Below are 23,953 nucleotides of genomic sequence, written 5' to 3' on the forward strand. Positions count from 1 at the left end.
CTGAATTTCTTCAACTGTAGGAAGTTGGACTAGATGGCTCCCAAGGTTTCTCCTAGCCTGTGATCCTGTGGTCTTGGGTTAATTGAATTGTTGGCATTCTAAATATGAGATCCTTGTCCAGTGATCACATAGCTAGTAAGTGTCTGAATCTCAATTTGAACTCGGATCAAAATTGATTAATGGGCATATATCTAGAGAATCTGAATCATCTTGACATTGTTGCTGCATATGAAACCTAAAGACAGAAAGAAGTATCACATAAGTGGAAGTATGCTCACTAACAGTTTCTTTTTGAAGAGCTATATGGATAAGTATATGGGGGGTGTTTAATGCTAACACCGCTTTAAGCCATATTTGCATATAGGCACTTTAGCAACACATTATTTATATTTATGAATGAAATGGGGGCAGCTTAGTGGCACCATGTATAAGTTGCTAGACCTACAGTTAGGAAGACCTATGTTCAAAACCAGTTTCAGACATTTATCAGCTGGGTGACCTTGACCAAGTCAAACCCTTCTGTGACTCAGTTTCCATATCTGTAAAATAAGGATAATAATAGGGGAGGGAGAAGGGAATAAACACGTATATGATACTATGTGCCAGGCACTGTGCTAAGTGCTTTGAAATAAATATTATCTCATTTAGTCCTCACAATAACCTTGCAAAATAGGTGTTATTATTGTCTCCATTTTACAGTTGAGGAAACTGAGTCACAGGGAGGTCAAGTGCCTTACCCAAGGCCACACAACTAATAAGTAGCTGAGGTTAGATTTGAACTTGGGTCTTCCTGACTCAAGACCCAGTGTTCTTTATACACTGGGTTAACACCAGGGGCCTCTCAATGGCATCTACCTCCCAGGGTTGTGATGATAAAATGACTTTATATATGCAAAGTGATTTGCAAAGCTTAACATGTTAGATATAAGCTATTATGACTATTATTATTATACTTAATTTATATGTAATATTTGAATGCAATCATGAGCAAGTTAATGCTACTTTTTGTGGACAAAGATACGAATCATATACTACACTAATAATACAGATAATATACTAAGAGATCAGATACTAAAGATAAGAATTGCTGGAAAGGAGTTTGAAGGGAACAGTTTAAATTTCTGTACAAATACCATAGAAGTGTGTTCATTGTGGCTTCCCAGTGTGTAATTAAAGAAGAAAACCGTGGCTTCCTTTGTAACAGTCTGTCTTCCTGCTCTTGCATCTGCTTCCAATTGCATTAAAGGGACTGCTTAGAATTCTAAGTAACTCTAAGTAGGGCAGCATCAAGAGCAGGTTAGACATTTGTCTATAAATTTTCTAAAATAAACATTTGGTGGCTAGACAAGTCCTGCTAGATGACTCTGTGGAATAGAAAAGGAAAGCAATTGCATTTAATAAGAAAATAGAATGCTAAGTGAAAGAAGAGGCTGACTATGTAATCTGTATGTCTCCCATATGTCAGTATTTGTGTTTGCCTGGTAATCAAGTATATTCAGTGAATGAGCTCCTTCTATAGTCAACACATTCTACTAGTCACCAAGAGAGATAAAGAGATAAAGGAGACATGGTCTTATGGAGCTTAAAAATGTGATAAGGAAGAGTTAAGATGAAGAGTGGCTAAGGGTTCTTGCCTTAAGTTTATTAAATTTGGGAGGTTTAAATGTATATATCCTTCAAGGGACTATGCCTGTACTTGGAGTATGTGAATGATGGTGCCTCAATTATGGTCATAAGGTCCAAACAGCTGCAAAATTTCAGGAGAGTATAGTCCCTTTGCCTTAGGGTTTGGGAGTGATTTCATGGAATAGATGACATTTGAACAAGAACTTGTGGATGGGTTGGATTTTGACAGAGTGACAAGAGGAAGGCAGCATTCCAGATACTAAGAACAACATGAACAAAAGTCATGGAGGTGATAATATAGAGTTGTAGTTGGGAAATGGTGAACAGTAGAGTTTGGCTAGAGCATTGGGTATGGGTAGGTGTAAGGGAGCAGTGGTAGTTATGATTGGACAGGGAGACATTGGTCAAACAGTGGTGGACCTTGAATGGGAAGCTAAGGAGTTAAGACTTTATTCCTTAAGCAATACATGGAGTATAGTCAATAGACAGCAGGCCTTGAAGACAAGAAGTCCTGGGTTTAGGTTCTACTTTTGTCATATATTCTGATTATGTGACTCTGGGTAAATACTTTTAACCTTTCAGGTCTCCAAGCAATTCTTTAAGACTATAAGGCACAGGGGCAGCTAGGTGGCATGGTGGATAGAGTTCCGGCCTTGAAGTTAGGAGGACCTGAGTTCAAAACCAGTCTCAGACACATAACATACAACACGTACTAGCTGTGTGACCCCTGAGCAAGTCACTTAACACCAATTGCCTAGCAAAAAGAGAGAGAGAGAGAGAGAGAGAGAGAGAGAGAGAGAGAGAGAGAGAGAGAGAGACTATAAGGTACAGAGAAATTGTTAGCCCATATTAATAGAAAGAGTTTCCTCATCCCCAGGCCTACCCCTATCTTTAGGAAATGAATGGGGAGATACTTCAGGAATTTAATCAGGAGGGTATAATAATGTGATTTAGGAAGATTAATATGGTAGATTAAGCTGCTTTAGGAAAATTAGTTACATAGGATGGAATTGGGGAAGAGACTAAAGACTGAGCTGAAAAAATTTTGTGATAGCCCAGGTGAAATATAGTGGGTGCCTGAATAAAGATGGAGGCAAAAGAAACTGACACGAAAGACGTTATGCAGGTAGAATTAGCAGAACTCAGTGAATGATTATATAGGAAAGGGAAGAGAGGAAGACATAAAAATAACTCAAATTTCAAGTCTGAAGGCTTTGGAGAATGGTGACTCCAATAACAGAAATATAAAAGCTGAAGCTCTGGTAATAGATGAGCTCTCCAAGATAAAGGAAGATCTAGTATGTTCCTGTGGCAGTTCATACGATCACAAGGTTATAGATTTAGAGCTGAAAGAGACTACAGAATCCATTACATCCTACCCCTCATTTTACAAATAAGGAAACTGAGGCCTGGAAATATTAAGCGACTTTTCCAAGGTCGCACAGGTAGTGTGAAAGGCATTTGAAATGAAGTCCTTTGACTTCAGAATCACTGATCTTTCCATCATGTTTTGGAAAAGAACTCAAAGTGAGGGGTTTTTAGTCCTGTAGCCCTTCCTCTTTTCAACTCCTCCAAAAATGTAATAAAAATAGCTAATATTTATGTTGTGCCTACTATGTGCCAAGCACTGTGCTGAGTGCTTTATGAATATTATCTCATTTGATCCTTCCAGCAATCCTGTGAGGTAGATGCTATCATAATTGCCATTTTACAATGGAAGAAACTGAGGCAAATGGGTTAAGTACTTACTTGTTCAGGGTCACATAGCTAGTAAGCGTGTGAGTCTAGACTTGAACTTAAGTCTTCCTGAGTAAGGGCCCAGAATCTCTATCTACTGTACCACAAAGCTGTCTCTGGGCATTGATGTTTCATTATCTGTACCAGTTGCAGGGAAAACCAAACTAATGGGATCATTGTTCTGTCAAAGGCCTTAACTACTGCTAGGCACTGTAGAAAGGTTTCTAATAATTTATCAGTTTTGGAAATGGAGGAGATGCCTATCATTTGGGGAATGGCTGAACAAATTATGGTACATAAATGTGATGAAATACTGTTGTGCTATAAGAAATATTGAAAGGGATGGTTTCAGAAAAACCTGGGAAGGCTGATGCAAAGAATAGTGAATGAAATCAGAAGAACACACACAGTAACAGCAATATTGTAAATATAATAAACTGTGAAAGACTTAGCAACTCTTATCAATATAATGATCTGCCACAATTCTGAAGGACTCATGATGAAAAATGTTATCTACTTCCAGGTAGAGAAGCGATGAACTCACAATGCAGATTGAAACATATTTTTTCTTTTTCTTGTTGTTTTTCTGGAATGTGGCTAATGAGGAAATATGTTTTATGTGACTTCATATGAGTAATGAATGTAATCTCGATAGGTGGGGAGGAGAATTTGAAACTGAAAATAAATAAAATTGAATAAAAATTAGAAAAATACATTTATCAAAGTTTAAATAGTGAATCCTAATACTATGTGTAAACACATGAGAAAAAGGCTTTTATTATTTTTTTTAATTGCTTATTTCTCACCTGATTATGGCTTCCTTCCACTCCCGTTTCTTTTTTTCTTCTCCTGGGCTCCCACTGGACAATCTAAGAGAGTCCAATTCTTGTCCTGTGGCTTCCTGGATGAAAAAAGATGTTTGAAAGATTTGGTCCTCTAGTAAGGGATGTATTTATTCTACTTAGGCTAGGAAAGTTTCCCTTTAAGAAAGAAAGGAGGTCTCCAAAAATTTGGAGGGACTAAGTATATAAAAACAAACAATTATGGAAGAATTGGTGTTATTTAGGTTTAGCTGAATTTCTGTTGCCCTACAAGAAATCTTTCTGACCTAGAATGAATATGGAGAGGAGAGAATAAGCCTCTGGTTTTAGTACTTATGTCTTTTTAATACTAAAATACTTTAATACATTTTATGGTCCGTAAGTGTTTTTGTAGTGTCCTATTCTAATCCTCAGTCACTGGAGTGGTCTGAGTTAATATCCTCCTAGAATACATCCCCCAAATTTTTTCTGTTGATCCTCAGGTCACCTTTTTGAGATCTCAGTGACTGTGGCTTAATACAGTCATAGGCAACACTATCTAGATCTAGATTATCCATTTAATCTACTCTAACCCCCTCATTTTACAGATGAAGAAATAAAACCCCAAGAACACTACGTGACTTACCTGAGGTTACACCCATGACTTGACCACTCTTTGTTTTGGCTAGTTTGCTTGACGCAAAATAATTGGCCAAATACAGTATCATGGCTGGCTCTTCCCTTTAGGTGCCATTTTGGTTTCACTTTTTTCCTAGTCTGGCATGTGGGCCTCCTCCTCTCAGGAGGCTGTAGGCCCCTGACCAGGTGGCCTATGCTGCCATGGCTTCCTTCCATTAGATTTGAATCCTCGCACTGTTTTCTGGAATGTTTGTTGTTCAGTCATTCAGTCATGTCTGACTCCTTGGACCATAGCGTGCCAGACCTTTCCATCTTCCACTATTTTCCAGTTTTTCCAAGTTTATGAGTTCATTGCTTCCATGATACTATCTATCTCATCCTCTTCCATCTACTTCTCCTTTTGCCTTCAATCTTTCCCAACATCGGGGTCTTTTCCAATGAGTCCTGTCTTGTCATTACATACAAAGTATTTAAACTTCAGCATTTGACCTTCCAGTGAATGGTCGGAATTGATTTATTTAAGTACTGACTGATTTGATCTTGTTGTCCAAGGGATTCTCCAGAGTCTTCTTCAGAATCACAATTCAAACATATTTCCTTATAGTCCGACTCTCACAGCTATAGGTTACTACTGGAAAAACCATAACTTTGACTACATGGAAATTTGTTGGCAAGGTAATGTCTCTGCTTTTTCATATGCTGTACAGATTTGCCATAACTTTCTTTCCAAGAAGCAAGCATCTTTTAATTTCTTGGCAGCACTTGCTGTCTACAGTGATTTTTGAGCCCAAGAATATAAAATCTGACACTACTTCCATTTATTCTCCCTCTATTTGCCAGGAAGTCATGGGCCCAGTTGCCATGATCTTATTTTTTTAACGTTGTTTCCAGAATGATTCTCTTTCCAACTATATATTTTTCTTACCATATTAATATCTTTGCCCTATGGATAACCCCTGGCTCCAAAGTTACTGAGAGAACTGAGATAGAGACACCTTTCTCTGACTTCTTTATTTGCTCCATCCACTTCCTAATATTGATGTCATCCTACAATGCCATGTCCATTTTCTTGAGGAATGATTTTTGATAACAATCCCATCTATAATAATCCTACATATACATTAAATAACAACAACAACAACAACAACAACAACAATAATTGTATCCTCTGACACAACAACCACAGCTGTCCTCAAAAAAGGAGAGGATCATGGAACTGGAAAATTCATCACATGGTTCTTCTATGTGTAATTTTGCAGGTGGTCAAATGTAGTTTACCTTGCTTTTTATTTTCTTTAAGTTCCTTAGTGTTTTCAACCTTCTGATGTTCCATAGTTGAATATTGCCATGATTTGAGGAACAGATAAGGGTTTAATAAAAAGGGGGAAGTCATAGATTCTAATTTGCATAAAGCTATAAGCAGAGATGTAGAAGTTAGATTAGAAAATGCGTAAAGTATTTGGGGAATCATGAGTAAAGCAGTTGGATGAGTACTTTAATAGTCACCCTAGCATACAGTATCTTTCAGTGTTTAATGATGGTAGAATTATTTTTATTTTTAAAAATTCCTTCGATATGCTCATTTTCCAACTAAAAGTGACTTATAGGAAGAGTGAAAAACCTAAAATTGTAGTTTGTCACTTGTAGGATTGGATCAGCAAAAAAAAGAAAAAAAATAGTATGTGACATTTTGTGACTTATTCAGAAACTTATAAATAACCAAGTGGCAGATGAATCTGGAATAAGTTTGAATAGACCAGTCAGGTTCAACATTTGGAGGAGCAGAAAGGAGTTAGTCATTTCAGCAAGAAGAATTCAAAGGCAGAACTTTTCTGCTTTGTAATTTTAGTGAACCCAGTTCTCCCATGGTGTCTAACAAATGTGATATATGTATTTCTTCCATTGACAAGGAACTCACTCTCTTGAAAAATAGTTTGTTACATTTTAGACAAGTTTAATTATTAGGATTTTTTTTTTTTAATTTTGAGCTTAAATCTGACTTCCCATCATTTTTGTCCACAGGTTCTAGCTCTGTCTTCTGGGGCCAAAAAGAACAATTGCAACTCCTGTCCCATGCGAAAATGAGTTAGTAATTTGAAGACAGCTATGCTAATGTCTTTGAGTTTTCTCTTCTCTAATCTGAGCACTCCCATTTACTTCAATTGATTCTCATATTATATTTTTTGAGTCCCTTTGCTATCCTGGTCACCCTCCTCTGAACGGACTTCACTTTGTTAATTTACATTCTAAATTTGGTTTCCTAGAATTGGACACAGTCCTCCAGATTTATTAGTCCCAGTGGAACTACTGCCTGCCTTGTTCCAGGATCCTTCTTCTATTAAGTAGCCTGAATTCAAAATAAGTAGCATGACAGAATAGATAGAAAGCCAATCAGGAAGACTTGGGTTCAAGACTTGTCTCTGACACAAACTAGCTGTGTGAGCAGAGGAAAGTCACTTGAGGCCTCGGTATTCTAGTCAACTCTCTGAGATGATAAGATGATAAGTCTGTGTTGGCAGAGAGTTTCCTCACCTAAGAGTTTTCTGTGTCAGTGAAATAATAGATATAGTCCTTCCTTATCCTTCATCTCACCTTAAACTTTTTTGGTCACCAAATTATAAAGCTGACCCATATTTGCATATATGTAGAAGAGAGTCAGTGACAGAGCCCTATGGAACTCCTCTAGACAGCTTTCCTTAGGTGAATAGTGATCTATTTGTTAGTCAACACTCTTTGGGTCTAGGCAATAAGTTGTGAGTGTCTCTTCCCCTGATGAAAATCACAACTCTATACCTTTATGAGGTCCAATGGCCAGTCAATTTCATTACCTTGTGGCACTCTCTTGGTTAACAATGAGGCTGGTCTGAAGGCAACAAATACCACTATGCCTGTAGTTGAAAACTATCCTGCTTGGTAGCATCTACCAAGACTTTATTTTATTTTATTTTATTTTTCTGGAACTGCTTCCTAGGATCTAAGTCACTTCAAGCCTTGACAGTATATTAAGTAGCATTGTAGTGGAAGAATACACTAAAATACTTTAAAGAGGCATTTTAGTGAGAGAAGGAGATGAACTGCATTTTCTCTAAGTTATCCAGTATGTAATTTCACTGGGTATAATAGAAAATGATAAAATTGAATGATTTGGCTTTGGAAAAAAAAACAAAACTAAAATATTTTGATAATCCGGTGAGAAACATGTTTTTAAATGTTTCTTTTATTTACTTGGCTATTCTGTTTGAATTAAAATCTTTGCTATTAGAATTATGTTTCTCGCTTGATTGGTTTGCAGAAAATGTGCTGGATGGGGCATTGGGGTGTATTTGCATACCCAAACTAAACTTGAAGCAGCAAGGGATTCTACAGCTAAGTGTAACCTGTACTAACCTTATCTTTTCATCATTCCCATTCCTGACTTTCATCCAGAAAGTCTGAATGAAAATGCACTAGAAGGCATTTCTTCAATTATCATTATGATGAATAACAAAATTGTCAATTAGAACTGATACAATGTATAACAAAATGGCAGATGCTAAAGAAAGAAAGCTACACATATTTGTTATTCAGTCATTTCAGCCATGTCTGACTCTTCATGACCCCACTTGGAGTGTTCTTGTCAAAGATACTGGAGTGATTTGCCGTTTCCTTCTCCAGCTCATTTTACAGATGAGGAAACTGAGGCAAGCAGGGTTAAATGACTTGCCCAAGGTCACACAACTAGTAAGTGTCTGATGCCAGATTTAAACACACTAAGATGAGTCTTCTTGACTCCAGCCCTGGCACTCCATCCACTGTACCACCTTGCTACTCCTACAAATATTTAACTTCACCAAAAAGAAGCTTATGAGCTTTGGAGGAGCCTAATTCAGGAGTGGGTTCAGAGGGATGTAATAAAGCAACAGTTTTGATTGATTCTTTTTTCCATAATAATTAAAATTATTTTTACTTTCTGATATGAATATTGTAATGTTGAAGAAGTTTTGTATTTTTATGAAATATTTTTCCATTTTAATTCCTAGTTTTCTTTTGTGCTCCCTTGCAACCAATTTTTCTTATTGGGACATCAGTAAAATAAAAGATTCCAAGCAAAAGAGTGGGATCTTTTATGATTTGGGGACATTCTGTTGGGAGGGTCAAACTTCCTCATCAGCACAGGCCGGATTAGTTCTCAGGTTAGGAAGCCATTGTTGATTTTCAAAGGTTCCTGAAATTGTCTATGATGTCACTTCACTAAAGCAGGAGTGGAGAACCTGCTGCCTCAAGGCCACATGTGGCTGTCTAGGTCAAAGGGCTGCACTTGAGGACTTGGAGGACCATATGTGGCCTCAAGGCCACAGATTCCCCACCCCCACAAAGAATTTAAAGTATCTATCTATTTGCGTGAATATTCACACAAGCCTCCCAGAAAAGTACCTGCTTGCTTCACTTTGCCCACTTTTGTTGACATGTCTTTTAGTTTTACTGGATATCACAGAAGATGATGTTGGGTTGGGATGGTACCAGTAGAAGCATTAAGGTCAGGTTCTTCTAATCCCCCCCATTTCCTGTTCAACCACTGTGCAACCCTTTAGTTCATTTTGTATTTTAGAGTGCTGTACTCTAAAAAAAAAAAAAAACCAGACACAAAAAAATACTCCCACATATCAGTTTTCTTCAAACTGGTCATTAACTTAAAAAGAGGAAATGGCAAAGAAGTATGAGAATTTCCTTTCTCAGTTAAAAGATATTTATAAAATATGGACAGTTCCACCAATGAGAAGAGGAATTTTAGAAGTGTATCACTTGGAATGAAGAAATTCTTGAGTATTTGGGCATTTTCAACTGAAACTCACCAAAAGTAAAAGGAGAAATTTCCACATAAAAATGGTTTTGAAATTCCTTAAAAATGATACATGAATGTTACCATTCTGAGTGTTTCTTCCCTAATTCCTTGTACTAATGCAGTCTGTATGAAGACTATACTCTTAAAAAATAATCACAAAAAACCTATCATAAACACCACATACTCAACAACAAATATTTATTAAGCACACACTGTGTAACACGTAGTTTTCTAGCCACCAGTGACACAAGGATAAAAATGAAATGGTACCTGCTCTCAAAAAATTTATATTCTATTGGAAGAGCTTACATTTATATAATTGTTTATGTTTGATCCTCCCAACAACTTTCTAAGGTAGCCATTATCATAACTATTCTACAGCAGAGGAAAATGAGACATACGTAATTTATTTATTTTTTTACATAGGTGCCTTGTAGTATCCCAAAATTATTACCCCTCAGAATATCCCTATGATTTTTATGGTCAGTCAGTCAACAAGCATTTTTTTGTGAGGCAATTGAGGTTAAGTGACTTGCCCAGGGTCACAGAGCTAGTAAGTGTCAAGTATCCGAGGCCGTATTTGAATTCAGGCCCTCCTGACTCCAGGCTGGTAGTCTATCCACTGTACCATCTAGCTACCCCAGAGCTTATATTTTAATTGTTGTTCAGTCATGTTTTTGTTTGTTTGTTTGTTTTTACTCTCAGTCACATGGGACTCTTTGTGATCCCATTTGGGAATTCCTTGGCAAAGATACTGAAGTGGTTTGCCATTTCCTTCTCCAGCTTCTTTTCCAGATGAGGAACTGAGGCAAACAGAGTTAAATAACTTGCCCACAGTCACAAAGCTAATGCAAGTATCTGAGGCAGGATTTGAACTCGGGAAGATGAGTCTTCCTGACTCCAGATTCACAGCTTTACCCACTGGGCCACTTAGCTGCCTTACATTTTTTTTAAAGGCAGTTGGGGTTAAGTGACTTGCCCAGGGTCACACAGCTAGCAAGTGTCAAGTGTTTGGTCTGCGGCTGGATTTGAATTCAGGTCCTCCTGACTTTAGGGCTGGTGCTCTATCCCCTGTGCCACCTAGCTGCCCCAGCTGCCTTACATTTTAATGAGGGGTAGACAATAGATAAAAGCAAGATGAAAAGTGAGGAGAAGAGAAGAAGCTATCCTTATGATGTGGAAATCTGTACAGAAATGTAAGGATATGCTGGAAGAAAGGGTAAAAAAGTCACAAAGATGTTAAGTAAGTTTTTCCAAGTCTGTAGTGAATGGCAGAAAAGGGGCCTGAACTCAGATATTTTGAATCTTAATCGAAGAGCTAGTTGCGCTGGATTTCAGTGTCTCTGAGATAGCTGAATAATATCTATGCTGTTGATGATATATCTAGGAGTTCTTAATTTGTGGTTTATGAACTTTAAAAGGAATATTTTATAGCTATATTTTCATAAAATTGGCTTCCTTTGTAATTCCATGTATTTTGTTTTATGCTTTTATAAACATTACTCTGAGGAGTCCATAAGGTTAAAGTGTCCATGATGTTTTTAAAAAAAAAAACAGAACTTAAGACTGAGCAAGATCATAGTAATTTGGGGATGGGGTTATTAGGGCTAAAGTATTTGGAAAGTATGAAGTGCTAAGAACTTTACCCCTTATAAAAAGAATGTGATTGGAAAGGTTGAAGAAAAGGTTACCTAGCAAGTGCTTTTGGAAAGCTTTAAGTTTTCCATACAGTTAATTTCTTTTTAGTAAAAAAAAAAAAACCATGAATCACAGTTACTTTCAAGACCCTTTTGAAGAAAAAGTGTTCAAAGGGGATGCCCAGTATGGATGGTTTTCTGGGGGTGCGCTGAACTTAAAAACTTAGTCAAAAGGGGAATTTCTCAAACATTCTGAAAGTTTAGCACAGAAACTCTTGTGTCAGCAGTTCTTGTCTTCCAGGTCAGAAACATTACATGTAACATTTTTTTTTTTGATTTAGAAAGTTTAAGTGTCTATAGCTAGCTACTTCCAAGATACTGTCCCTGACCCCCAAATGAACAAAACCACTGTCACATATATACATAAAAACTTATATATAGATTCTGTCATCCCTTACTTTTTCATTTCATATAAGTCCAGGTCTATAAATCGTTGTACAGAACAAGCATTGTTGGGTATTGTAAGTTAGTTCACACCTTATTTTCTGAGATCATTTTGGAGGTGCTCCTCAAGTAGGGAATAGCCATTATTTTCATTTTCTTAATGGATCAATTGCCAGGACAGGGGTGGGTTATTACAACACAACTTTGCTCATGGGACTCTTTGGGACTCTTTTCTCTCAATCTTTGTATGTGTAAGAAAATAACTTATAGCAGATATCATATAACTCATTCAAACCATATGTGGAAAAGAATATATATATATATATAATAAATATATATATAAATATATATAAATATACAAATATATATATATGAAATACTAATCCTTTTCCAGAAAGATTATATTCTCAAACAATCACATTTGACTAATAGCCACCTAGTTAGTTAACACAGTCAGTTCAACGTGAATCATATAATAAGCAAACTAGAAAAGCTGAATAATCTCATGTCAATGAATCATAGAACTGAAGAAGACTTATAAAAGTCTGTTTTCCATGTTTAGGCAGAAATATAAGTAAAAAAAAAAATCTAATACTGATGAAAATATATAATATCTCAAAATAATTTCCCAAAAGGAAACTCAGCAATTTCTCTTCACAAAGTCATGCTGATGGCTAATTTGTTTTACTGTAGCCAGCATAGTAAAGGTTAGAAAGCAGTTGGATTCAAGGTCCAACTCCAGCACTATCAATTAAATCAGTCAACCTTTCCAAACCTCAGCTTTCTTTACTAAGCAATGTGTTTAATATTGCTTATAATAATTACCATACTGGCTTGTTTTGCAGATCAGATGAGATTATATGTGTCCCAGGTCTTTTTAATCTTAGTGCCTTCCTTTGGAGATTACCCCCCCCCCAATTTATTGTGTGTGTGCCTGTGTGTTTGTGTGTGTTGTACATAATTATTTTCATATTGTCTCCCCTATTAGAGATGTGTGTAAATGGGTTGTTTTTAGTTGTTTGAGTGTCTCCCCCATAAGAGGTGTGTGGGGGGATGTGTGGGAGGGTGGGTATTACACAAGCTTGCATGTTGTGTCCCTCATGGGCTTCTTGAGAACAGAGACTGCAGAGATTGTTTGGTCTTTCTTTGTAGCCCTAGAACTGAATACAGTGCCTGACACACAGTCACCATTTAACAAATGCTAGTTTACAGAAATGTTTTGAAACTATAAAGCACTATAAAGAAAACTATAAAAGTATAAAGAAACTATAAAAAAATGTGGTACTGTTATAATTTAGATACCATTTTTATGTGACTACCCTAATATTTGATATTGAAACTCTTATTTTCAGTGAAGTGACTACTTTCTGAAGAGGCTTAGGAGATACAAATATGTATTTCAGTGGGAAGAATGGATAACAACGAATGTGATGACAGTAAATGGGGAAAGGAAAATTTGAATTAAGATGTGCTGAAAAAGTGACTTGTGTAAAAGTTGATTCAGATTGCATACCACTATTATCTCTAATCATCAGCTTGTAAACATCTTAGCAAATAGTTTCCTCAAAACCACAAGCAAACTAGGTAAAAGGCATTTCTTCTGCTTTATAGATTAGAAAATTGAGGCACAGGATGGCCTCAGAGAAGGAATACACAGCAACTTAGCAGATGTGACTTGATAAAAGAATGTCTCTGAACTTGCTAGGCTATACCTGTTTGGCCATTTTGTTGAAGCTAGAAAGAAAATAATTCATCTGTAATTAGAGGCCAAGGCTCTTGAGCTATCACCTGGAGCCACTGTCCTAAGTAGGGACTAATTAGAGCTCTTAGTTCCTGCTGGTGTGATGACTAGTGGCCATAAATCTTTTCCTAGCTGAGTCAGACACTGGGTAAAAGCCAAAAATCTACAGATGTCCAGGACAGAGATAAATGGGAATACTGGGGGATGACCAGGGTGTTTGCACTCTTGCCCATGGGTCAGAATGTATTTATCTTTGCTCTACTACATAATCTCAAGAGGGAGGGATCAGAAAAGGCCTCATGTAGGTAGGTAGTAGCACCTGAGCTAGACTTTAAAGGATGTGAGGGATTCTTTTTTTTTTTTGAGGCCATCCAGGTTAAATGACTTGTCCATGGACACATAGCTAGTAAGGGGTTAATTCTGGACTTGAACTCGGGTCCTCCTGACTCTATGACAAGTGTTCTATCCACTGAGCCACCTCGATGCCCCTTTGCTCTACCAATATGTCCAGGAGTCACCAACTATGTTTCAGGGAAGAAAGGGAAACTGTTTCTTGTTTGGTGTGGAAGTTTTCTATTTGCCTTGCCATTTGGCAGAGATGAGGCAATAGGGAACATGGTATGCATACGCTCAGTGCCAGTCACCTGGCACTGTACTTTGCCCTAACAAGAACATCAATAATGAATGGTCAATAGGAAAGCACGTTGGACCCTCTTTCCCCTAGAGGAACTATTTTTAATAGATATTTTCAAAAAATATTAAGCAAGGCTCATAGACTGATTAGATATTGGGGATGTAGAGAAAAAATTAGTTAAAAATGACTTCAGAGTTTCAATTTCAGTAGATATCATGCTCTGTCTCTGCATCTACCTTTGCTGTTGCTGCTGCTCCACCTTCCAAACCAGACTACCAGAGACTATGAATGGGAGGAAATGAGCCAATCATCTCTGCTCTCTATAAGACAATTTGGCCTCATTTTCACTAAAATAGTTTTCTGCCCCTCTGGACCCTTCTGGCCATTTTCCACCTCTTGCTCTGAGCTCTGTAACCAGATCAATACCTCCAAGCCTTTGGAAAGAACATGTCAATTGTCTGCTCAATTTTTGATTCACAATCTTTGTGACTTCCCGGACTGTAATTTTCTTCCCTGGCCACTATTCTCCTATCTATGTTGGCTCCCCCATCAGACTGTAAGTTCCTTTAGGGAAAGGGCTGTCTTACTGTATTTTTTATCTTTGGCATTTAGAACAGTGTTTGACTCATTAAGTGCTCAATAAAAGTTTTTCATTGATTCATGAGAATATCATTACCATTGAGAGAGACAATGGAATAATCAATGTTTGTTGCACATCTACTTGTTAAATGATCTGGTTATTTGGTTAAGTCCATTATAGGGCAATGTTTTAATAAAGAGTGTGTATATACACATATACACATACACAGTATACATATGTACATATATATGTACACACACACACACATATCCATAGAGAGAGGTAGGGAGGAAGTTTGGTGAGTTACCAGATCAGCTGGAAAAAATTTGGGAATTTTATTTAGTACAAACTCATACACACATCTCTCTCTCTGTCTCTGTCTCTCCCTCTCCCTCTCCCTCTCTCTCCCTCCTTCTCCCGCCCCGTCCAGTTTCTAATAGTGACACATCTCACCAAGGCCAACCTCTCTTTGTATAGTCTAGAACCCATTCCCTTCTATCTTCTTCAGTAGATTGATTCCACTATTATCCTTCTCTAATCTTCACTCTCTCCTTTCCTACTGGCTTGTTCTTTGCTGCCTAAAACATGCCTACATCTCCATCATCTTTTCAAAATCCTTACCTTGCCTGAAATTGTTCTATAATCTCTCTTCCCTTTCTTAACCAAACTTCTTTAAAAAAATCTATAGCCAATGTCACAAATTTCTCTCCTCTCAGTCTCTTCTTAATCCCCTCAAATCTGTCATCTAACCTCATCATTTAACTGAAACCACTTTCTTCAGTATTACCCCAAATCTCCCAACCACTAAGTTGAAGAACCTTTTCTCAAGCTCCATTCTTCTTGACCTCTCTGAAGCACTTGGGGTGATTGAGCACCCTCTATTCCCGGAAATCCTTCACTCCACGCCTTTGGGGCATTTCATTCTTCTTGGTTTCCTCTAATTTGTCAGACTTCTTTTCAGTCTCCTTTGATGATTCGTTAACTCTCTTACAGCCAGAAAGGGTGTAGCCCAAGTTTCTGTCCCGGACCTTCTCTTTTCTCTCTGTTTTCTCTTGGAAACTTCAATCAGCTCCCTTGAGTTCAATTATAATTTAAACACAGATGTCTCCCTGATCTTTGTATCAGTACCAAACCTCTCTCCTGACCTCAGGTCCCACCTTACAAACTGCTTATTGGACATTTCAGTTTGGATCATCCCAGAGGAACTTAAAATGCAGCATATCCCAAACAGAATTCATTATGTTTCCTCCTAGACCCACCTCTCTTCCAAAATTCCTTATTACTATCAAAGGCACTACTTTCATCCCAATCATTCAGATTAACTACCTTAGGGTCAGACAAAACTCCTTATTCTCAGTCACCTCATACATCCAAACGGTTGCCAAATGCTATTGTTTCTGTGTCCACAGTATATTTCATGTGCGTCTCCTCTCCATTCACACATCTTTGTTTGGGCCCTTCTTGCTTCTTACCTGGACTACTACAATAGCCTCCTGTTTAGTCTTCTTGTCACAAGTCTCTCCATTCTAATCTATTGTCAACACAGTTGCCAAATTAATTTTGCTAAAGCACAGGTCTCTGACCATATCATCTCCTCATTCAACAAGCTTAAGTGTCTTTCAATTAGCTCAAGAATCAAACGCAAATTTCTTTCTTTTGCATTTAAAAATCTTTATGACTTGGCCCCTTTTCAACTTTTCTAGTCTTCTAACACCATATTCACATCCATTCATTGGTTGATCTAGCTATACTAGAATACTTGCTGTTCCGCACACATGCCACTTGAGCTCCATGCATTTGTATTGGTTGTCTACATACCTGGAATGTTCTCCTTCTATGTTTCTTCCTACAGTCTCTGGCTTCCTTCAAAATTCAGTTCACTACAAGAGTTCTTACAGAGTTCTCCCTCTCCCTCCTGCTGCTAGTATTTTCCCCTTTTAAATTAACTTCCATCTGCTTTGTCTATATCTTGTATGTAGCTCATTATTTTCATGTCTCCACCATTAGAATATGAGTTCCTGGGGGCAGCTAGGTTGCATAGTGGATAGAGCACCAGCCCTGAAGTCAGGAGGACCTGAGTTCAAATCCATCCTCAGACCAAACACTTGACACTTACTAACTGTGTGACCCTGGGCAAGTCACTTGACCCCAATTGCCTAAAAATAAAAACAAAACAAACAAAAAAAGAATATGAGTTCCTTGAGGGCAAGCACTGTTTTTTTTAACCTTTATTTGTGTTCTTAGTACTTAGCACAAGTACTGGCATATAGTAAGCATTTAATAAATGATTGTTGAGCAACTTCCTACCTTTGTAGTCTTATATTTTATCCCTCTCTTTATATTCTGAGTTCTGGTCAAACTGGCTTACTTACTGTTAAACTTTCACATCACTTCATCTCCTGTCCCTGTGCCTGGATCCCATGCACTGCCATACAACTCTTATAGCTGGTTTCTCTGAAAACTCAGCTCAAGTGCAATGTACTTTTTGGAACTATTTTAGATGCCCTAGATGCTAGGGTAACCTTTTCCAAAACTTTCTTGCATTCATTGTGCGTATATTCATAGACATTCATATGTATCTTTGCTATATCTAGCATTAGAATGTGAGTTCTAAGAGGGAACCTTATTTTACTTTCGTCTTTGAATACCCAGGACTTAGCATTATATCTGGTACTAAGGGCATCCTTCTTAAATACTTATTGGTGGTGACTCATGCCTACAGTCCTTGTTGCTGGTAAGGCTGGAACTGGTAGACTGCTTGAGACTGGAAATTTTGAGCTATAGTAGGGCTAAAGACTATTGGGGTCTTCACTGTCGGGCACCAATATGGTGAGCCCTCTGGGGTCATCATCATGCCGCCTAAATGATGAGGGGTAGGAGATGTGGGTCTCACCAGCCCATGTGAAAAAAAACAAAACAGGTTGATCAGTACTGGGATTCTGCCAATCAGTGGCTGCTACATGTCCAGCCTGGTTAAGATAGGGAGATTCAGTATGAAAAACTAATAAATAAATCCTTGTTGATTGAATGATTGATTGTCATGAAATCATCAATGGTAATTAGATGCTTTCTTATTATCTCCCTACTTATCATGGGTATTAAATCCTTATTACCATTTTTGTTAGGTCTTCTTTTTAGCTATTCATTCTTCATTCTTGAAGAGGACCAATGATGTCATGAAGGTGATGTCTTGACTTGTGAATGAATTGGATTTAGGTGAGGCAGAGCTGCACCGATTCATTAGCCTCACTCCTTTCCCCAGAGTCACTGGAGTCCAGTGGCACTACAAAAGTCAAGACCACTGGCAATGGTCCAGAACTCTTTAGTAAACAGAAATAAAATAAACATGCAGCAGCTCTGTCTTTTGATCCTTCCCTGTCATGATCATTTTAATCATTCCCATCTGTGGTCCCCGTTAGCCTGAGTTACTTATTTCTTTCAAAATAGCTTATCTTCTTCCGACCTCCCCCCTTTTTTTGTCCTTAGTTTTCCTCACCACAATCCTTATTCTGAGCTTTAGCACCGCTGACAGTATACTTAAGGAAACTTCTCTCACATTTGGGATTCATCTGTAGTGCCCTGCTCTTGTTCCCATTTTCCAACTATCATTTTTTTGTTTTTAATTTTAATTGAAATCTTTACTTTTCATGTGATCTTTATTTTCAAATGTATCCCTCCTCTTTGCCTCCCCAGTGAGCCATCCTTTGTGATAAAGAACAAAAAAGAGGAAAAAAGCATTTCATTATAACAAACCAATAGATAAACCAAAACTGACAGTATACGAAATACTAAACATGTCTTAAAAATAATTTGGTTGCTATGCTTTCATTTCAGAGAGAAATCCAGCAGATGTCCAGATAATTGAACTCCCCCATCAAACTTCATCATGTTAGGTCAGTGCCATGTTTCCTTATCTCTTCATCTTTTTTTTCCTCTTCTGTTCAAGTGGTTTACAGTATATTTAGATGACAATATCTCTTTCCGTCTCTGCTGATTTTTACTGAAAATGCTCTCTACTGGGTTTCCTTAACTCTGGTTCCTGGGCTTCCTTACATGATTACATTTTTATAATATACAATGCTATTCTCCCTTCCTCCCTGCTTTTACTTGGTCATTCCTTTCAGTAATCATAATAGCTAATATTTGTATAATGGTTACTTTTGCCAGACACTCTGCTAAACACTTTCCAATTATTATCTCCTCTGGTCCTCACAACAACTCTGAGAGGCAAGGTGCTATTATCTTCCGCATTTAACAGATAAGGAAACAGACAAAGAGAGGTTAAATGACTTGCCTAGGGTCACACAGCTGGTGAGTAGCTGAGACTGGATTTAAACTCAGGTCTTTCAGACTCTGGGCAGCTAGGTAGCACAGTGGATGGAGTGCCAGACCTGGAGTCAGGAAGACATGAATTCAAATCTGACCTCAGATTCTTACTAGCTGTGTGACCCTTGGGCAAGTCACTCAACCCTGTTTACTTCATTTTTTTTAATCTATAAAATGAACTACAGGAGGGAATAGAAAACAACATCTTTGCCAAGAAACACCAAAATGGAGTTACAAAGAGTCAGATGGAAAGAACTAAACAAATAAAAGAACCTTCCTGTCTCCAGGCCCAACACTATTAACTGCCTAAATAATGTATACATTTCCATAATCACATTCTAGCCATCACTTTTTATACCACCAAGTTTCAGTGATACCTATAAGGTGGGAGGATCTCTAGTTTACCTTGTTGGTTGCCCACTATGTGCATTTGCATATAAAAATCCAAGGTTATGAGTTCTATCACTGGCTCTGTTTTTTTGAACGTTGTAGTCTGTTAATTTCTTGGCATCTCTATTGCTATTCTTCTTCTTGTGCTATGTCTACTTTCTATGGTCTATACAAATCGATAGTTTTCTCTGTGCCCTTTCTTTTCAGTTTAAGTGCCTTTTCGTTAAATTTGTACCCACTCCAAGAAAATACATTTTACTAGCTTTTATTAGGTGCCATCCATCTCTGCCTAGGGCCCTGTCGTTTTTTTTTTTTTTTAATGACATGAACTAGAAATCCAAATCCTGTTCCTAGAACATTTTCATCACCAGTTGTTCCCTTTCTAAATTTGCTCTTCTTTCCTCAAGATTTTGCTTGTGATAAGCAGCAATGATGAAGATGCCACCTGTGTCCTTGAAGTCATCAGTTTCTTCACTAAGACCATTAAATTTAGTAATATTTTCTAGTTTCTGTCTGGAAGTTAATTTGCACCTACACAAATAACCACAAGTGAGTTGTAGTCATTTAGTTTCACAAGTCTTAAGGAAGTCAGCAAGACCTGCATATTTGGTCAGTGAAGATTCAAGATATTTTTTAAATTTTCTGTAATTATCATGATGTGGACAAATAGCTATCTCAGCAGGAAATCACTATCTTTCGCTACTGATGATCTCTCTCCTAGTAGCAATCTTAAATTCACATGATTATTCCTTGAAAACATTCTTCAGAGGCTCCAACACCTTTCCCTTCAGGAATCATGTCATCTCTGTCACTTAGAGTTTAGCAGTCTTTCCTTCCTTTCTCCTCTGGATAACACTTCTTTGCTAATCTCTTGAGAGAGATCAGATCCTTTCCCTGCTTTATAACCATATCAAAGCCCTTCTTTTGTATTTTAAATGAAAATTTCATTCTGGAGTAAGAAAATTTATATTATAAATTTCTGTTTGGAAAAAAAAAGAAAAGTTATAGGTATTAACAGTTTTGTTTACCTTACCTTGAAATATATGAAGAGGCATGCTTTGGTAGATAACAAAGCTAGAAGTATGAAAATAGGGAAAGCCAAATTTTTGGTAAATATAGGGAGAATTTATTTTAGGGAGAATTATGAAACATTCCGTTATTTTTTTTTTCTTTTAGGTCCTTATCTTTGCTATTCTGAAGGGTAGACATTAAATCCAGATTCTTTTTTGTGAGTTGTAGCTTAGTTTGAAGAACTGAAATTTCATTGAATGTGTTGCTATGTTACATTTTAAATATTGGGAACAATGATATTACATAATTCAAAGGATTATAAACGTAGAGCAAGACACGAAGGCTACAAGAGATCAAAGGACTTACATAAGATCTTAGGGAAGAGAATTGAGATTTAAATAGTTCTAAACCAAGGCACTTAGACATGGAATATCTTGCTCAAGACATTGACCCAAGGTCACACTAGTAATTGAAGGAATTGGAAATTAAATCCCAGTTCTCAGATTTCAAATCCAATGTTTCCTCTATGGAATCAAGCTTCCTGCCTACTCATGTCATATCATGATATATTTTAAAGTCAGAAAGCTAAGCAACTAAAAACTATTGTCATAGTCCATCACATTTTTTTACCTTTGAGTTAATAAGAATACATTAATCTAGAGGATACTCAAAAGTAAAAAGTATTTTTTTTTCTCTGCCTGGCATAATGCATAACTATTTTTCAGTTCTCCTAAGATAAGGCTCATTTAAATAAGAGATGTGCCCATTCTTCTTGAATAACATTTCTGTGAATGGTGTTTTCTTCTTCAGATTATGTATAAGCCCATTTCCTTTCTGAATGAGCATTTCTAATATGTCTGTTCAAAACACAACAAGCCTACGTCAAATGCTGGGCTCTAAGTGAACAGGAACTCAGAGCAGATGGGGCTCTGTGGCTTTTCTTTCTGCATTTGAATGTCAATTTTTGTTATTTTTAATAAAAGGTGGAGAGGGTTCCTGTGAATCCTCTTGCTTAAAATTCAGATTCAAAGCCTGAAAGGAAGTGTATTTTTTTTAAGAAAGCAAAGAAAGCCATTAGTTTGAGATGAAATTTCATTAAACAGAATAATCTAATTTATTTCATAGTATCATCAGATTTAGTGCTGGAAGAGATCTTAGAGATAAGTGAATCCAATGCCTTCATTTTAAAGATCTGGAACTGAACCCCCAGAGAAGTGAAGTGACTTGTCCAAGTCATTCAAGAAGTTAGTAGAGAGTAAGCAAATCTCCTGACTCCAAATTTGATGCTTGTTCGTTTTTTTTTTCTGTTAGACTACAAAGTATGACTGGGTTCTGCTCTGCCTTGCCCAGAAAAAATAACTCTTAAAATTTCTTTAAGATTTATAAAAGGTTTTATTATAAATGTTTATATAAGATTAATAAAGGATTTTATTATAGTATTATAAAACCTTGTAGGGCAAATAATATATTATATCCATTTTATCGATCAAAAAAAGGCTCAAAGAGAATAAATGGTTTTTCTAAACTTACGTACCATTAAATTGAATTTTGAACCCAATAGACCTTTCCAAATCCTGCTTTTAATGGATATCAGTGAATGTGCGTTCCTGGTTTAGTGTTGTAATGCCCTCAGTAAGAGGAATTTGATAAGTCCCTGACCAAGCCTTAAAGTCTATCTAAAATGCTAGTTCTAGGCCTTTGCATTTTTCCATATAGTTTTCATGTAACATGGTATATTTCAGTTATGTGTGTTAATGTCATTGAAAGTCAGCCTACTTCAGTGAAAAGAGTACAGGATTTGGAGTGAAAGAACACATTCTAATCCTGGCTTTGCTACTTTGTGTTCATGTGACTTGGATAAGTCATTTACCATCTCCATGCCTCAGTTTCCTCATCTGTAAAATGAGGGGATTAGATTAGATGACCTCTAAGAATCCTTGTTGCCCCCTACTTCGGGGAGACTGGATCTTATGTAAAATTTATTATGTTTCCATAATAACTTAGCAAAGTACTTTGTAAATAGTAGATGCTTAATACCTATTCATTGAATAAACGAATTATTTTGACTTTTAACACAGTAGAAAAAAAGGGTTTTTTTTTTCCTGTTTACATAAGATGTCTAGAGGCATGCCACTCCCAGATTTTCCTTTTTGAAACATATGTTACAAGTGCTGGGAGGTCTAGAAAAAGTTAAAGTTAAGAAAGACTTAGAGAAGTCTAAAAATACATATTTAATGAATCATTGTCTCAGAATTATTTCTAAAACATTGAGCTACATGATTTTCTATTTTTTTTAAAGTGGAATCATAGTTGTATGACAACAGAAAAATTAGCTGTGAAGATCATTAAAAATTCCAGTCCCCAAATACCTACTCAAAATCCAGTTAGAGCACCACTCTCACGAAGAACTTCAAGGAATTAGAGTAATTCACATTTTTATAGAATTAGTAATTTACAAAGTAGCTTCCCTAGGGTTCAAGTATCATTATCTAGAATTTAAAGATGAGAAATTTGAGATTTGGAGAAGTTGTGACTTTTCTTTGATCAAATAGTTGCTAGTTGTCAGAACTAGGAATGAAATCCAGGTTGAGAGCTATTAACTGGGATGAGAGCTTTTTCTAAGATATTTGCATTGGGGATATTTGCATAGGGTATACTACTTTTTTTGTGGCAGTGCCTTTTGGACTCTCTGTGCTATGAAAACATATTTCTTTACCTGCCCCCACCCACAGGGTTATCGTAGCCATCCTCTCTCAGGAGCAACTACTGAGAAGCAAAGGTGGGTACCTCTAGGGGACAAAATAAGACTACAACAGTGGCCAGTCTTTCTTCTACGGAGTCTCAGAACTTCCTTCCCCTTAATTCCGCTCAGCCCTGTCTGTTTTCCAGATTTTATATTTAACACTGTTTATACTTCCACCCATGAATGAGCGTCATTTAAACTATTTTGAGATAATAGAATCTGATTACATAAAAATTGTTTAGAATGTGACCCATTGACTAAGGTTTCAAAATGTGCTTGAGATAGAGATTTTAAGTATAATGGTCCTTAGAATGGGATCTGACCTGCCTTTCTGAGAGGCACACCCAATTACACCTCAAATTTTCTGCCAGGGGGCAGGTGTCATGGGCAAATCAAAGAGTAAAGGGCATCTGGCTTGATTTACGACTCTGTCCTTGGTGAATGATAACCGAGTTTTTTCTATGTGAAATGGAAATTCCAGAACTGAAAAATAAAGGTCTTTGAATTTTTCAGGCAAAAAATCTCTGATGACAACAAATATCAGTCCTATAGAATATTATTCCCAGACTTACTATTTTAAAGGCAAAGTGCAATGAAAATTAGCAAAACTTGACAAATAGGTTCTATGAATACCTCTGTGTTTTTCTCATGCCTCCTTCAGTGTAGAAGAAACCTAAAAATACATCTGGACTTTCACATTTTTGAAGGAAGTGATTCTTTGCACGATGAGTAGTATGGATATGTTACATACAAAGAGCCGAAAGCTAGATTCTTCACCAAGCTATCAGTCTTCCTTCTGGCAACTGAACTTTATTTGAAAAGA

The 23,953-nt window shown here is 37.0% G+C and overlaps 1 long non-coding RNA gene across 1 annotated transcript in view; it reads left to right on the top strand.

Moving 5' to 3' along the window:
* Positions 1-18,554, top strand: part of LOC110206888 (uncharacterized) — a 136,847-nt gene extending 118,293 nt beyond the window's left edge. Inside the window, exon 7 of the long non-coding RNA XR_013487348.1 lies at positions 18,495-18,554. This is a non-coding gene — a long non-coding RNA (uncharacterized LOC110206888). The remainder of the gene's footprint in view (positions 1-18,494) is intronic.
* The last annotated feature ends 5,399 nt before the right edge of the window (positions 18,555-23,953 follow it).

The sequence above is a fragment of the Phascolarctos cinereus genome, unplaced genomic scaffold (assembly GCF_003287225.1).
Source record: "Phascolarctos cinereus isolate Bilbo 61053 unplaced genomic scaffold, phaCin_HiC Scaffold_5;HRSCAF=322, whole genome shotgun sequence".
NCBI lineage: Eukaryota > Metazoa > Chordata > Mammalia > Diprotodontia > Phascolarctidae > Phascolarctos > Phascolarctos cinereus.